This window comes from Entelurus aequoreus, linkage group LG01, assembly GCF_033978785.1.
Source record: "Entelurus aequoreus isolate RoL-2023_Sb linkage group LG01, RoL_Eaeq_v1.1, whole genome shotgun sequence".
Classification (NCBI taxonomy): Eukaryota; Metazoa; Chordata; class Actinopteri; order Syngnathiformes; family Syngnathidae; genus Entelurus; species Entelurus aequoreus.
Window position 1 is genome coordinate 36,000,779 of NC_084731.1, and position 13,981 is coordinate 36,014,759.

The window sequence follows — 13,981 nt, forward strand, 5'->3', positions numbered from 1 at the left end:
CGGGACTTGCCTTTTGTTCCTTTTTGGTTTAAGCGTTACATACCTTTTTACCTGCACGCTAGCCTCCCGCTGTGCTCTGCATATTGGGATCACGACAAACCATCCTCGACGCGTTCCGACTTCTACAAAGCAATGAACTACCTGCTGCCACCTACTGATATGGAGTATTACAAGATTACCCTGCCAAGCTCTACACAGCACAAGCACTAGACAACAGCACATTATTATGATTACTGATTTGCAAAAAATATTTTTTGGACCAATTAGGTGAAGTTGCATAATTTCTCACGGCACACCAGACAATACCTCACGGCACACTGGTGTGACGCGGCACAGCGGTTGAAAATCACTGCCATAGAAAACAAGAACACTGAGCCAGGACGTGATTTTTTTCAAGTTTCTTTCTAAAAAAACATTTAAAAATATTAAGAATTTAAAAATAAATACAGGGCTATTACTGCCGATACTGATACTTTTGACTTGAAATGGCAGGATGATTGAATCATTTTCTGACCTAGCTTCTATTTTTGAGAACATGGACTTGCTGATGTTTAACATCACATAAGTGTAAAAAGAAGTTCACCAACAATATTAGAAAGCAATGAAATGATCCATAATAATAGTATTGGATTATAGAATAATCTATCTAAAAAAAGAACTAAAATTCAGACAAAAAACATATCCCTATCGCTAGCACACATGCTACGTGTTATCATTTTTGTGTAAACATCGTACTGTTTTAGGCGAGCTCTGTGGCTCATTTTCTACAGTGACACCTAAAGCTCACGGATTCAGACACTCGGCACCATCTAATTACTGTACGGTGGCTTTCGGCGACCCCCGGCCGATACTTTTGACTTGAAATGGCAGGATGATTGAATCATTTTCTGACCTAGCTTCTATTTTTGAGAACATGGACTTGCTGTAATGAGAAACTGGAATGATGTGAAATTGTTTCAATTTCACAAATTCCTCAGTGAATTGCCCCAAAACGTCATCGTCGAGTTATTGAGCCTGTTGATTGATTGGAGAGCTAGTTTCCGCAGCTAGTGGGTCCATGACGATGACTTCTGTTTTGTTTCATCGGCTGTTTTAATGCCTTGTTACAGACAGGCACCGTTTGGAAACAATTAAGGTATGTAAATAAAAATGTACAGCATATTTCTGTGTAAATAACTCATTTCACAACGTATATGTCTGCGGTTTATAGTCCGGTGCAGGTAATATATAAAAAAAATGTTCTTCTAAAATAGAGTGGGTACAGCTTGTATCCCGGTGTGCTCTATAAGTTAAAGCTAAAGTACCAATGATTGTCACACACACACTAGGTGTGATCACCCCCTGGGAGGTGAGGGGAGCAGTGGGCAGCAGCGGTGCCGCGCCCAGGAATCCATCCATCCATCCATCCATCTTCTTCCGCTTATCCGAGGTTAAGTCGCGGGGGCAGCAGACTAAGCATAGAAGCCCAGACTTCCCTCTCCCCAGCCACTTCGTCCAGCTCCTCCCGGGGGATCCTGAGGCGTTCCCAGGCCAGCCGGGAGACATAGTCTTCCCAACGTGTCCTGGGTCTTCCCCGTGGCCTCCTACCGGTCGGACGTGCCCTAAACACCTCCCTAGGGAGGCGTTCAGGTGGCATCCTGACCAGATGCCCGAACCACCTCATCTGGCTCCTCTCGATGTGGAGGAGCAGCGGCTTTACTTTGAGCTCCCCCCGGATGACAGAGCTTCTCACCCTATCTCTAAGGGAGAGCCCCGCCACCCGGCGGAGGAAACTCATTTCGGCCACTTGTACTCGTGATCTAGTCCTTTCGGTCATAACCCAAAGCTCATGACCATAGGTGAGGATGGGAACGTAGATCGACCGGTAGATTAAGAGCTTTGCCTTCCGGCTCAGCTCCTTCTTCACCACAACGGATCGATACAGCGTCCGCATTACTGAAGACGCCGCACCAATCCGCCTGTCGATCTCACGATCCACTCTTCCCTCACTCGTGAACAAGACTCCGAGGTACTTGAACTACTCCACTTGGGGCAGGGTCTCCTCCCCAACCCGGAGATTGCACTCCACCCTTTTACGGGCGAGAACCATGGACTCGGACTTGGAGGTGCTGATTCCCATCCCATTCGCTTCACACTCGGCTGCGAACCGATCCAGTGAGAGCTGAAGATCCTGGCCAGATGAAGCCATCAGGACCACATCGTCTGCAAAAAGCAGAGACCTAATCCTGCAGCCACCAAACCAGATCCCCTCAACGCCCTGACTGCGCTTAGAAATTATGTCCATAAAAGTTATGAACAGAATCGGTGACAAAGGGCAGCCTTGGCTGAGTCCAACCCTCACTGGAAACGGGTCCGACTTACTGCCGGCAATCATTTTGGTGATTTAACCCCCAATTCCAACCCTTGATGCTGAGTGCCAAGCAGGGAGGTAATGGGTCCCATTTTTATAGTCTTTGATATGACTCGGCCAGGGTTTGAATTTACAACCTACCGATCTCAGAGCGGACACTCTAACCCCTAGGCCACTGAGAATAGTCCGTAAAATACGGTATTTAAGTGACTTTACTACAAATTAATTAAAGTAATGTAATGTATATAATTACATGGCACATAATAATGAGTGGTGTATAAATATATCTAATCCATTTGTATTATCATTAATTAATTTCAACCCACAAAAAAAAGCAACTTTCATCATTAAAAATGTCAAATAATTCCATCCAGCCATCCAGTTTCTACCGTTTGTCCCTCTTGGGGTCGCGTGGGTGGCTGGAGCCTATCCCAGCTGCAAAGGCGGGGTACACCCTGGACTATTCGTACCTAATCCAAATTTTGAAAAGAATAAAGAAAATAGATTTTTAATATTCCTGCAAAAACATCAGCAATATGCTAATGCTAAGTGGGTTTTTTTTAACTTTTTTTTTTTTTTTTTAAACCAGTTTTTCCCCCCTATGAATCCGTTTTTGCCATCAAATGAAATTCTATTTTAATTTTAAAAGTATAAAAATGGTTTCCCATAAATAAAAACATGTTATAGGGGAACAAACCCAAATTGTGCTTGTTCTCGCAAATTCATACAACCTCTTCAAATTCCGGGCAGTTTTAAAACGTTGTCTAATGTTAGGTTTTTATTTCATAGGTTTATCCTGTGAAACTGTAAGTAGTTAGATAAACTGTAAGTATTTCATATGTTTCAAATCAAGAGTAAGAATTCTAATTTAGTCTTGATAATTGAATGGGTCCCGACCCCTCTGTAGTGGAAAAATGTTGGCACCCGAGCTCAAAAAGGTTAAGAACCCCCGTATTAATTAATTCCAATTTTATTTTACTATTTATGTTTATGTTCAACTAATGAATGAAGGAATTTATGTTTATGTATATACTGTATATTACCACCCTAACATTTTTAATCACTTTCCAGACACAACTTTTTCACTTCCTTTTTTTTTTTTTTTTTTTTTATAATGTCCTGCCCAGCTTCTCGGGCAAATCATATAGCAGATGTAGATGCCCCTATCGGCTGTTCAGATTTACTTTACAAAAGAGAAGTGTAGGATACTTCTCTTGTTGCCTTATTTGTATCTTGACTTTATTAAATGTATTTATATAATCATTTGGTGCAGCCGGGCCGGAGCAGGAGGGGATAGAAAGAGAGAAAAAGGAAGACAGAGGGGGGAATTGTGGGGACAAGAGGGGGATTAGACAGAGAGACAAAAACAACAACAGCAAACACAACAACAACAACAACAACAGAGCAACATCAGCAAATACGACATGTACAAATATGATGGTAAAAGTAATAGCAAATAAGCAGTTAGCGAAAATAAAAAATAATACAGAAATGACAATGAGCATTATTACACTAAAAATGGAGCAATATGAATACCAATAGAAATAGTGTTATTGATAATAAACAATACCAGTACTTTACCTTTATTATCAACAATACAATTGTTCAAATGCAACAATACATATACGTAATGATAACTTGAGATACGAAAGAATGCAGAAAAATGGAGGGGAAGAAAGAGAAGCAACCTACATTAACCTTGTAGATTGACATGCTAAGAGGAAGGAAGACAGCTCCAGTGTGGACTCAGAAGACGCAACTGGGCTCTGGGTACGTGCAGGCTTCCTGCGGAAGACGTCGGTGGCGAGGGAGAGGCCTGGCTAGCAGCTAGCAGCAGCTACCAGAAGCAAGACCACCTCGCGACGACGGGACCGGTAGGTGACGGCGGCGGCGAGTGACGGCAGCGGGGCGGCGAGGTAGAGGCCCGGCTAGCAGCCAGCAGCAGTTGGACCACCACCTCACGGCGGCGAGATCGACAGCTTTCTTGCGGCGGCGTGTGATAGCAGCAGAGCGGCGAGGGAGAGGCCCGGCTAGCAGAAGCGGGACCACCTCGCGACGACGGGACCGGCAGGTGACGGCGGCGGCGAGTGACGGCAGCGGGGCGGCGAGGGAGAGGCCCGGCTAGCAGCCAGCAGCAGTGGGACCACCACCTCACGGCGGCGAGAGCGACAGCTTTCGCGCGGCGGCGTGTGACAGCAGCAGAGCGGCGAGGGAGAGGCCCGGCTAGCGGCTAGCAGCAGCTAGCAGAAGCGGGACCACCTCGCGACGACGGGACCGGGGACAGCCTTGGCTGAAGGCGGTAAACACCCGCGACAGCCAAAATCAACATGGGGCCAAAGAAGGTGCTCTCTCCTGATGAAGGTGAGGAGATAAGGCGATCACTTGAATTTTTAACAGCAGAGGTATCAGCCATTAAGCAGTACCAACAGACAATTATGCAGCTGGTGGAGGAGGTAAAAATTCTACGAGTCGAGAATGATGCAAAAACTTTACAAATAGAACAGTTAACAGACCGAGTGGATGAACTGGAACAATACACAAGAATAAATGACGTTATTTTGACCGGGCTTAATAATAAGCCCCGTTCATATGCTCGGGCGGTGACCGCCAGTGGTGGAGAAGAGCCCGGGAATTTGGACATCTCCACAGAGAGGCAAGTGGCAACATTCATGGAGTCAAAAGGCATATTCATGGACATGGCAAATGTGGAAGCTTGCCACCCACTCCATAAGAAGAAAGATAATTCGGCACCAGTAATAATAATGAGATTTGTCAATAGGAAACATAAAACCGCATTCCTAAAACAAGGGATGAAGCTGAAAGGAACAGACGTGTACATAAATGAACATTTAACAAAGAAAAACGCAGACATAGCCAGAAAAGCATGTAGCTTAAGAAAACAAGGAAAAATACAACAAACATGGACAGCAAACTGTAAAATATTTATTAAACTAAATGGAACACCAGAGGAAGCAAGAGTAATAGTCATAAGGAAAATAGCAGAGCTGGATAAATATCAATAACGATAAAAAAATTAAACACAACCATGACACAAACAAACAATAATCAATCAAACAGAGTATTTATAACCTTTTCCAGCACCGACTATAACAGGACGGAATTGGACAGTGCTATAGATCCAGACATACATTTTTTTTCTCACATGGACAATAATTGTTTATATTATACAGAAGTACAGTACAACACCAACATTAATTCCAATAACAAACTGTCAATTATTCATATTAACTGCAGAAGCTTGTATGCCAATTTTAACAATATGAAATTATTTTTGGAACACTTTAAAGAACCTTTCAAAATGATCGCTGTATCAGAGACATGGATGGATCCAAAAAAAGGAATGGACTTTGGACTAGAAGGATATGAACTCAATTATATTAATAGAGTAAATAAGAATGGAGGCGGAGTTGCTGTATATGTGATGAAGGACTTCCATTACAAGGTGGTAAAAGACATGTCACTGGCTATTGACAATGTTTTAGAGTGTATAACCATTGAGATATGTCATGAAAGAAATAGAAATGTATTGATCAGTTGTATATATAGGGCACCCAACTCAAGTATTGAAGGATTTGAAGACTGGATTAAGGGAACTTTCAATGGAATCAGTCAAAAAGTACTCTTTTTATGTGGAGACTTCAACATTGATCTCTTGAACCCCAACAAGCAAAAGTCCATTAATGATTTCACAGATACAATGTATAGTATGAGTTTGTATCCTCAAATCACAAGGTCAACCAGAATTGCAAGTCACAGTGCTACACTTATTGACAATATATTCACTAATGTCTTTGATAATAATATAACAAGTGGACTGTTAACAACCGACATCAGCGACCATCTGCCAGTCTTTACTATTTATGATGGGAACTACAGGAAGAAGAACATTGACAAAAAGACATTTCAAAGACTATGTACAGAGGAAGGAATGATTTTCTTCAAGAAGGATCTGAGGAAACAAATTTGGGACAATGTATATAATGAAGATGATGTAGACGATGCATATGGGAATTTTGTCAACACCTTTCTAACACTCTATGATAAACATTGCCCATGGAAAGAACGTAGTAAGAAGCAAAAGAAAAACAACCAACCGTGGATGACAAAAGGACTGAAAAATGCTTGTCACAAAAAAAACACATTGTATCGAATATTTATAACACAAAGATCTATAGAGGCAGAACATAAGTATAAGAAATATAAAAACAAGCTAATTGGTATACTACGAACATGTAAGAAGGAATACTACAGTCAATTATTAAACAAGAACAAAAACAACATGAGAGCAACATGGGGCATCCTAAATAGCATCATTAAAAATGGTGCTAAGAAAGATTACCCCCAGTACTTTCTAGATGGACATACAAAAAATGACAATATGAACCAAAGAGCTGAACGTTTCAATGATTATTTTGTTAATATCGGAACAAGTCTGGATCAAAGAATTCCAAATGCAGATGATGGGTCAGTTGAGGACTTGAGTGAGCTCATAGACAGAAATCCCAATTCCATGTTTCTTAAAAGTGTAACAAAAGAAGAAATAATCAAAATTGTAAATACAAGACTTCAACTGACTGTCATGGAATAGATATGGTAACGATAAAAAAGGTTATAGAAGACATTTCAGAACCTCTGACATATATCACCAATGTATAATTTTTAACCGGAAAATTCCCAGACAAAATGAAAATTGCAAAAGTCGTACCAATCTATAAGAATGGAGACGTACACCAGTTTACTAACTACAGAACAGTTTCATTACTTCCACAATTCTCCAAAATCATGGAAAAATTATTCAATAGTCGATTAGATTTATTTATTAACAAAAGTGGGACGCTCGAGGAGAACCAATATGGATTTCGAGCAAATATCTCAACATCAATACCATTTAATTAAAATAACAGAGGAAATTACCAATGCAATAGATGGTAAAGAATGTGCGGCAGCAGTATTCATGGACTTAACAAAAGCATTTGATACAATTAATCATGATATTTTAATACAAAAATTAGAACGATATGGCATCAGAGGTTTGGTATTGAACTGGGTAAGAAGCTTTTTAACCAACAGGAAGCAATATGTGAAGATGCGTGAAAATATGTCAACACGGCTAGATATATCCTGTGGTGTGCCGCAGGGATCAATACTGGGACCAAAATTGTTTAATCTTTATATAAACGACATTTGTAAAGTTACAAAGGACTTAGTTAGTTTTATTTGCAGATGATACAACTGCTTTCTGTTCAGGAGAGAACACACAGAAGATAATACAAATAATAACAGAAGAAATGAACAAATTAAAAAGATGGTTTGACAAAAACAGACTATCTTTGAATCTCAGTAAAACTAAAATAATGCTATTTGGTAATAGTAGGAAAGAGCATCATACGCAAATACAAATAGACGGAGTAGACATCGAAAGGGTAAAAGAAACCAGATTTTTGGGAGTATTAATAGATGATAAAATGAACTGGAAATCTCATATACAAAACATACAACATAAGGTAGGCAAGGCAAGGCAAGGCAACTTTATTTGTATAGCGCTTTTCATACACAAGGCAGACTCAAAGTGCTTCACAGACAACAAAGTGAAATGAAAGAAAATAAAAGCAAAATTAAAATGCAGACAATAAAAATAAAAACAGTGCAGACGTTAAAAGTTAAAAGATTAAAAGATTTAGCTGAAAGCTAAGGTGAACATAAAAGTCTTCAGTCTAGTTTTAAAAGTAGTGAGAGTTGGGGAGAGTCTGACATCTTCAGGAAGTTTATTCCAGCTATGTGTTGCATAGTGACTGAATGATGATCTCCCTTGATTTGAGTTTACTCTTGGAACCGCTAACAGATTGGTCTCAGAAGATCTTAGTGATCTAGAGGGCGTATATAGTGGGAGCATATCAGTGATATACTTGGGCCCTAGACCATGTAGTGATTTATATGTGAGCAGGAGGATTTTGAAATCTAGGTAGCAAAAAACATTTCAATAATGAATAAAACAAAACACATCCTGGGCCAAAAATCACTTCATATTCTCTACTGCTCACTAGTGTTACCATATCTGACTTATTGTGCAGAAATATGGGGAAATAACTAAAAATGTGCGCTACATTCGTTAACCATGTTACAAAAAAGATCAGTTAGAATAATACATAATGTTGGATATAGAGAACATACAAACCCTTTATTTATTAAGTCAAAAATATTAAAGTTTGGTGATTTGGTAAAATTGCAAACAGCTAAAATGATGTACAAAGCAATCTATAACCTGCTACCAAAGAATGTACAACATTTCTTCTCAACTAAAGAGGAGAAATATAACCTTAGAGGAAAAAATAATTTAAAACATTTATATGCACGTACAACACTTAAAACTTTTAGCATAACAGTATGTGGAATTAAATTATGGAATGGATTAAGTAAAGAAGTTAAAAATTGTACTGACATGATCCAGTTTAAGAGGTTGTTTAAATTAATAGTGCTTACAAAGTACAAAGAAGAAGAATTATGAGAAAAAATTCCAACCTTATTGAAAATATTCTTCATCTCAGTATGTTAATAATGACTGAATTAATTAATTATATATTACAAACTTTAGTATATACTAATTCATAGATGTTATTTTATTATATAAAAAGGTCAGTAAATGATTTTATATAATTGTAAATGCTTTGAAGTGGGAAAGGGGTAGGATTAAATAAGCTTTGCTTCTTCCTACTCCTTTTCGGGCATGATGTAAATGAAATTATATGAAATTGTGTGATGTATTATGATGTAAATGTGTTCATGTTCGAAATAAACTAAAAGAAAGAAAGAAAGAAAGATTGTTATAGTAACAATAGGTTAAGCTTTGTCAGTGTGCCATGTGTTATACCCAGTTCAACTTTTTCACTTCCGATACAATACTGATATTGCATCTTTGAGTATTGGCCAATTCATTGAAGGACACTTATTGCGAATGTCTAGCTTGTGTGCTATTGAGTGCTTAGCTGTTGTGTATCTGCTGGCTCCTAGTAGCCTATAACCTACCATGTTTACCTTTTGTAAATGACTTGAGTAAAATAGTAGAAAAGTCCAACCTTGTGTGCTTATTGGAGGACATTTGGATGTTAACTGGCTGCCCAGCTTTGCACAAGTAAACACGCTGCAGGACTGCTTGTATCGGACATGATATCACACTTTTTATATGTAAGGAAATGTCATTCGTACTTGTTTTTTTAATGATATCGGACCAATATAATAACATACAGCATTGGGTCAAATGTAATAATCAATTTACATACCAAATAATACATTTTAACATCACACAAGTGTAAACAGAAGTTCACCAACAATATTAAAAAGCAATGAAATGATCCATAATAATAGTAATGGATTATAGAATAATCTATCTAAAAAAAGAACTAAAATTCAGACAAAAAACGTACTAGAAGTTTAGGAGTGTTTGGCAAACTTCTGGTCCTTTTTGTTCACCTTTGACCTCACAGCCTGAGGATGTTTTTCATTTGCTTCTTCCCGTCCCAAACTGGAAAAAGTGAGCTAGTTTGTTTATGTGATAACTACTGGAAGATCCAGCATCTGTGCAGTCAGTGCCACGCAACATGTGTCATCTTTGCATGTTTCATGTTTGCATCTTTGCATGCTTGCATGTTTGCATGTTTCAAGTTTGCATGTTTGCATGCTTGCATGTTTGCATGTTTCATGTTTTCATGTTTCATGTTTGCATGTTTCATGTTTGCATGTTTCATGTTTGCATGTTTGCATGCTTGCATGTTTGCATGTTTGCATGTTTGCATGTTTCATGTTTGCATGTTTGCATGTTTCATGTTTGCATGTTTGCATGTTTCATGATTCATGTTTCATGTTTGCATGTCTCATGTTTGCATGTTTGCATGTTTCATGTTTGCATGTTTGCATGTTTCATGATTCATGTTTCATGATTCATGTTTCATGATTCATGTTTCATGATTCATGTTTCATGTTTCATGTTTGCATGTGTCATGTTTGCATGTTTCATGTTTGCATCTTTGCATGTTTCCCGATTCATGTTTCATGTTTGCATGTCTCATGTTTCATGTTTGCATGTTTCATGTTTGCATGTTTCATGTTTCATGATTCATGATTCATGTTTCATGTTTTCATTTTTCATCTTTAATGTTTGCATGTTTCATGTATCATGTTTTTATGTTTGGGATGTTTCATGTTTACATGTTTTATGTTTCATATTTGGATGTTTCGTGTTTGCATGTTTGCATGTTTCATGTTTCATGTTTGCATGTTTCATGTTTGCATGTTTCATGTTTGCATGTCTCATGTTTGCATGTTTGCATGTTTCATGTTTCATGTTTGCATGTTTCATGTTTCATTTTCATGTTTGCATGTCTCATGTGTCATGTTTCATGTTTCATGTTCCATGTGTCCATGTTTGCACGTGTCATGTTTCCTTGGATCATGTTTGCATGATGGAATGTTTTAGGTTTCATGTTTCATTGTTTAAACGTTTCATGTTTTATTGTTTGAATGTTTAAATGATTAAATGTTTGCATGTTTGCATGATTAATGTTTCGTTTTGTTTGAATGTTTTCATGTTTGGAAGTGTCATGTTTACATGTTTGAAAGTTTCATGTTTGCATGTTTAATTTTTTATGTTTCATGTTTGCATACTTCATGTTTCATATTTGCATGTTTGTAATGTTTCATGTTTCCATTGTTTGAATGTTTACATTTTTGCATGTTTCAATGTTTGCATTTTTCATATTTTATGTTTGCATGTTTCATGTTTCATTGTTTAAATGTTCGCATGTTTGAATGCTTGCATTTGTCATGTTTGCATGTTTCATGTTGAATTTTTCATGTTTCATGTTTCATGGTTCATGTTTCATGGTTCATGTTTCATGGTTCATGTTTGCATGTTTAATGTTTAATTGTTGCATGATAGAATGTTTCATATTAAATTGTTTGAATGTTTAAATGTTTAAAATAATGTTAGCATGTTTGAATTCATGTTTCATGTTTGCAATACTGTACACATTATCATTTACAATACTGTATGCAATACTGTAAACTTATACTTTCATTGTCATTAATGACAACATTAGTGTGCCATGACTGAACACAACCCTAACATATTTAGCCGCAACAGGTCATATAAGCAATACAACTGATTACCAAATAAAGGGACTACTGTGAATGTTTCAACACAAATAATACCTGACATTATATATATATTTTTTAAATGCGCTAAAAAAATATATAAAGCACTCAAAAGTAAGACTGAAAAGAATTCATACTCCGAATTGTAAGAAAACAAAATATAACAACTAAACAGTACAGTTATTATTATAATAAATAAATAAATAAATAAATCACCTTAATGTTAAATTACTTAAAGAACCAGTAGATATATGAATATATATATATATATATATATATATATATATATATATATATATATATATATATATATATATATATATATATATATATATATATATATATATATGTGTATATATATATGTGTATATATATATATATATATATATATATATATATATATATATATATATATATATATATATATATATATATATATATATATATATATATATATATAATGTATGACTTCTAAAGTTTGGGAATAATAGATATGATCAAAATAGTATAGATTTCACAGAGATTCCCGGGCCATTTTGAGAGATTATGAGCAAGCCAGTCACATGTTCGCATGACGTAGCATTAGGAACCAAAGATCCCTTCCCCATCAACAACAATGCTAATCAAGCAGACATTGTGAAAGCCAACAACGATTACTTTGGGGGAAATTATGATCCACAACCTTAGATTTTTGAGCCCGAACACAAAGAGGATGTGCAATAAGATTTAGAATCCGAGTGCAAAACAGATTCAGCTTTATTGTGACATTATATAGCATCAGCAGCATTGCTAGGTGCTAAACATATGAACAAATCATAATAAAACAAAATCTTACTGTACTATCTCCACTCTTGCTGGGATGCCGACCGACGGGACGCTCCTATAATCCCGTTTAGATGAAGATTCAATCGTAATCCTCACAAAGGGTTAAAAAAAGTTGCTCAAAAGCGCTCAAAAGTAAGACTGAAATGAATTCATACTCCGAATTGTAAGAAAACTGTCATAACGAGGGGGTCTTCGCAACTTACTGCGAGGATTGTTCTCCCAGGAAGCAAACTGACTTTTCCGGACAAGGCGTGAAGGTAGAAACATATTCATTAATTAATAAATCCTACACAGGACAAAAGTCAGGAACTAAAACAAAAGGAAAGTGTGCCGATTGCACGGGAGGCTAATGGACATAAAACTTAAAGCAGGAAACATACGCTAACACTTAGCCTGAACTATGGACATGAAACAAACAAAACTTACTGTGGCAAGAAACGAGCAGCATGAACGAAGCATGACACAAGCAATGATGCCAGGACGACTAACTGGCAAAGACAGGCTTAAATAATAGTCTCTGATTAGAGCAAGTGCGTGTCCCGAACACATGAGGCAGGTGAAACTAATCAGTCGTCATGGAAACTAAACAAACAAGGATGCACAAAACAGGAACTAGGGAGTCTTAAACTAACAGAAAATAACAAAAAACATGATCCAGACCACAGATCATGACAAAAACAATATATAACAACTAAACAGTGCAGTTATTATTATCACCTCAATGTTAAATGTTACATTCAAATATTATTATTAAACAAATGAACATGTATTAGCACGTGAGTACAGAAAACAATATCTAAAATTGGTGGTGTATTGGTTGAAATATGAAAGGTATTATCATATTTCTATCACTGAATGATGTTAGCATGCAGATGCTTGCCAACATCTGTTTCATGTCCATCCAGTATTTGTATGGTATTTGGGCCTCATCACTTTGTCATATTTTTATGATCAGCATGAGTGTGAATGGAAGAAAACTGTCAAAAGTTGTCAGTGTGGCTATGCTAAAATATTACTACAGTAAATACATGAACTATGTATTATAAACTGTGTATTCACATAAAGCCTGAAAGCAGCTCAATATTTTATATATTCACACTAAAACCTGACTACATAAATGAATACATAAAAATAGCCATTAAAAAATAAACAAAAAACAAAAAAAACTGAATTTCCATCCATTCATTTCTATATCGCTTATCCTCATAGGCGTATGCTGGAGTTTATCCCAGCTGACTTGGGGCGAGAGGCGGTTTACACCTTATCCCCTAGTAACCTCAGTCCCTATTCACCCTAGTCCCTGGGGGTCAGCAACCCGCGGCTCTCGAACCACATGCATCTTTTTAGTGCCACCCTAGTGGCTCCCTGGAGCATTTTAAAAAAAGGATTACAGATGGAAAAAGATGGGGGGAAACATTTTTTTTTGTTTTAGAATGTTTTTTGTTGGAGGACAAACATGACACAAACCTTCCCAATTGTGAGAAAGCCCACTGTTGAATATGTTTGTGTGTATGCTTCACTGATGAGAGTATTTGGTGAACATCGTTTTGTCCTACTAATTTCGGCGGTTCATGAACTCACCATAGTGTGGACTGTGACGCAACAGTTTGTTTACATGCAAAATCTTCCGCTCCTTCT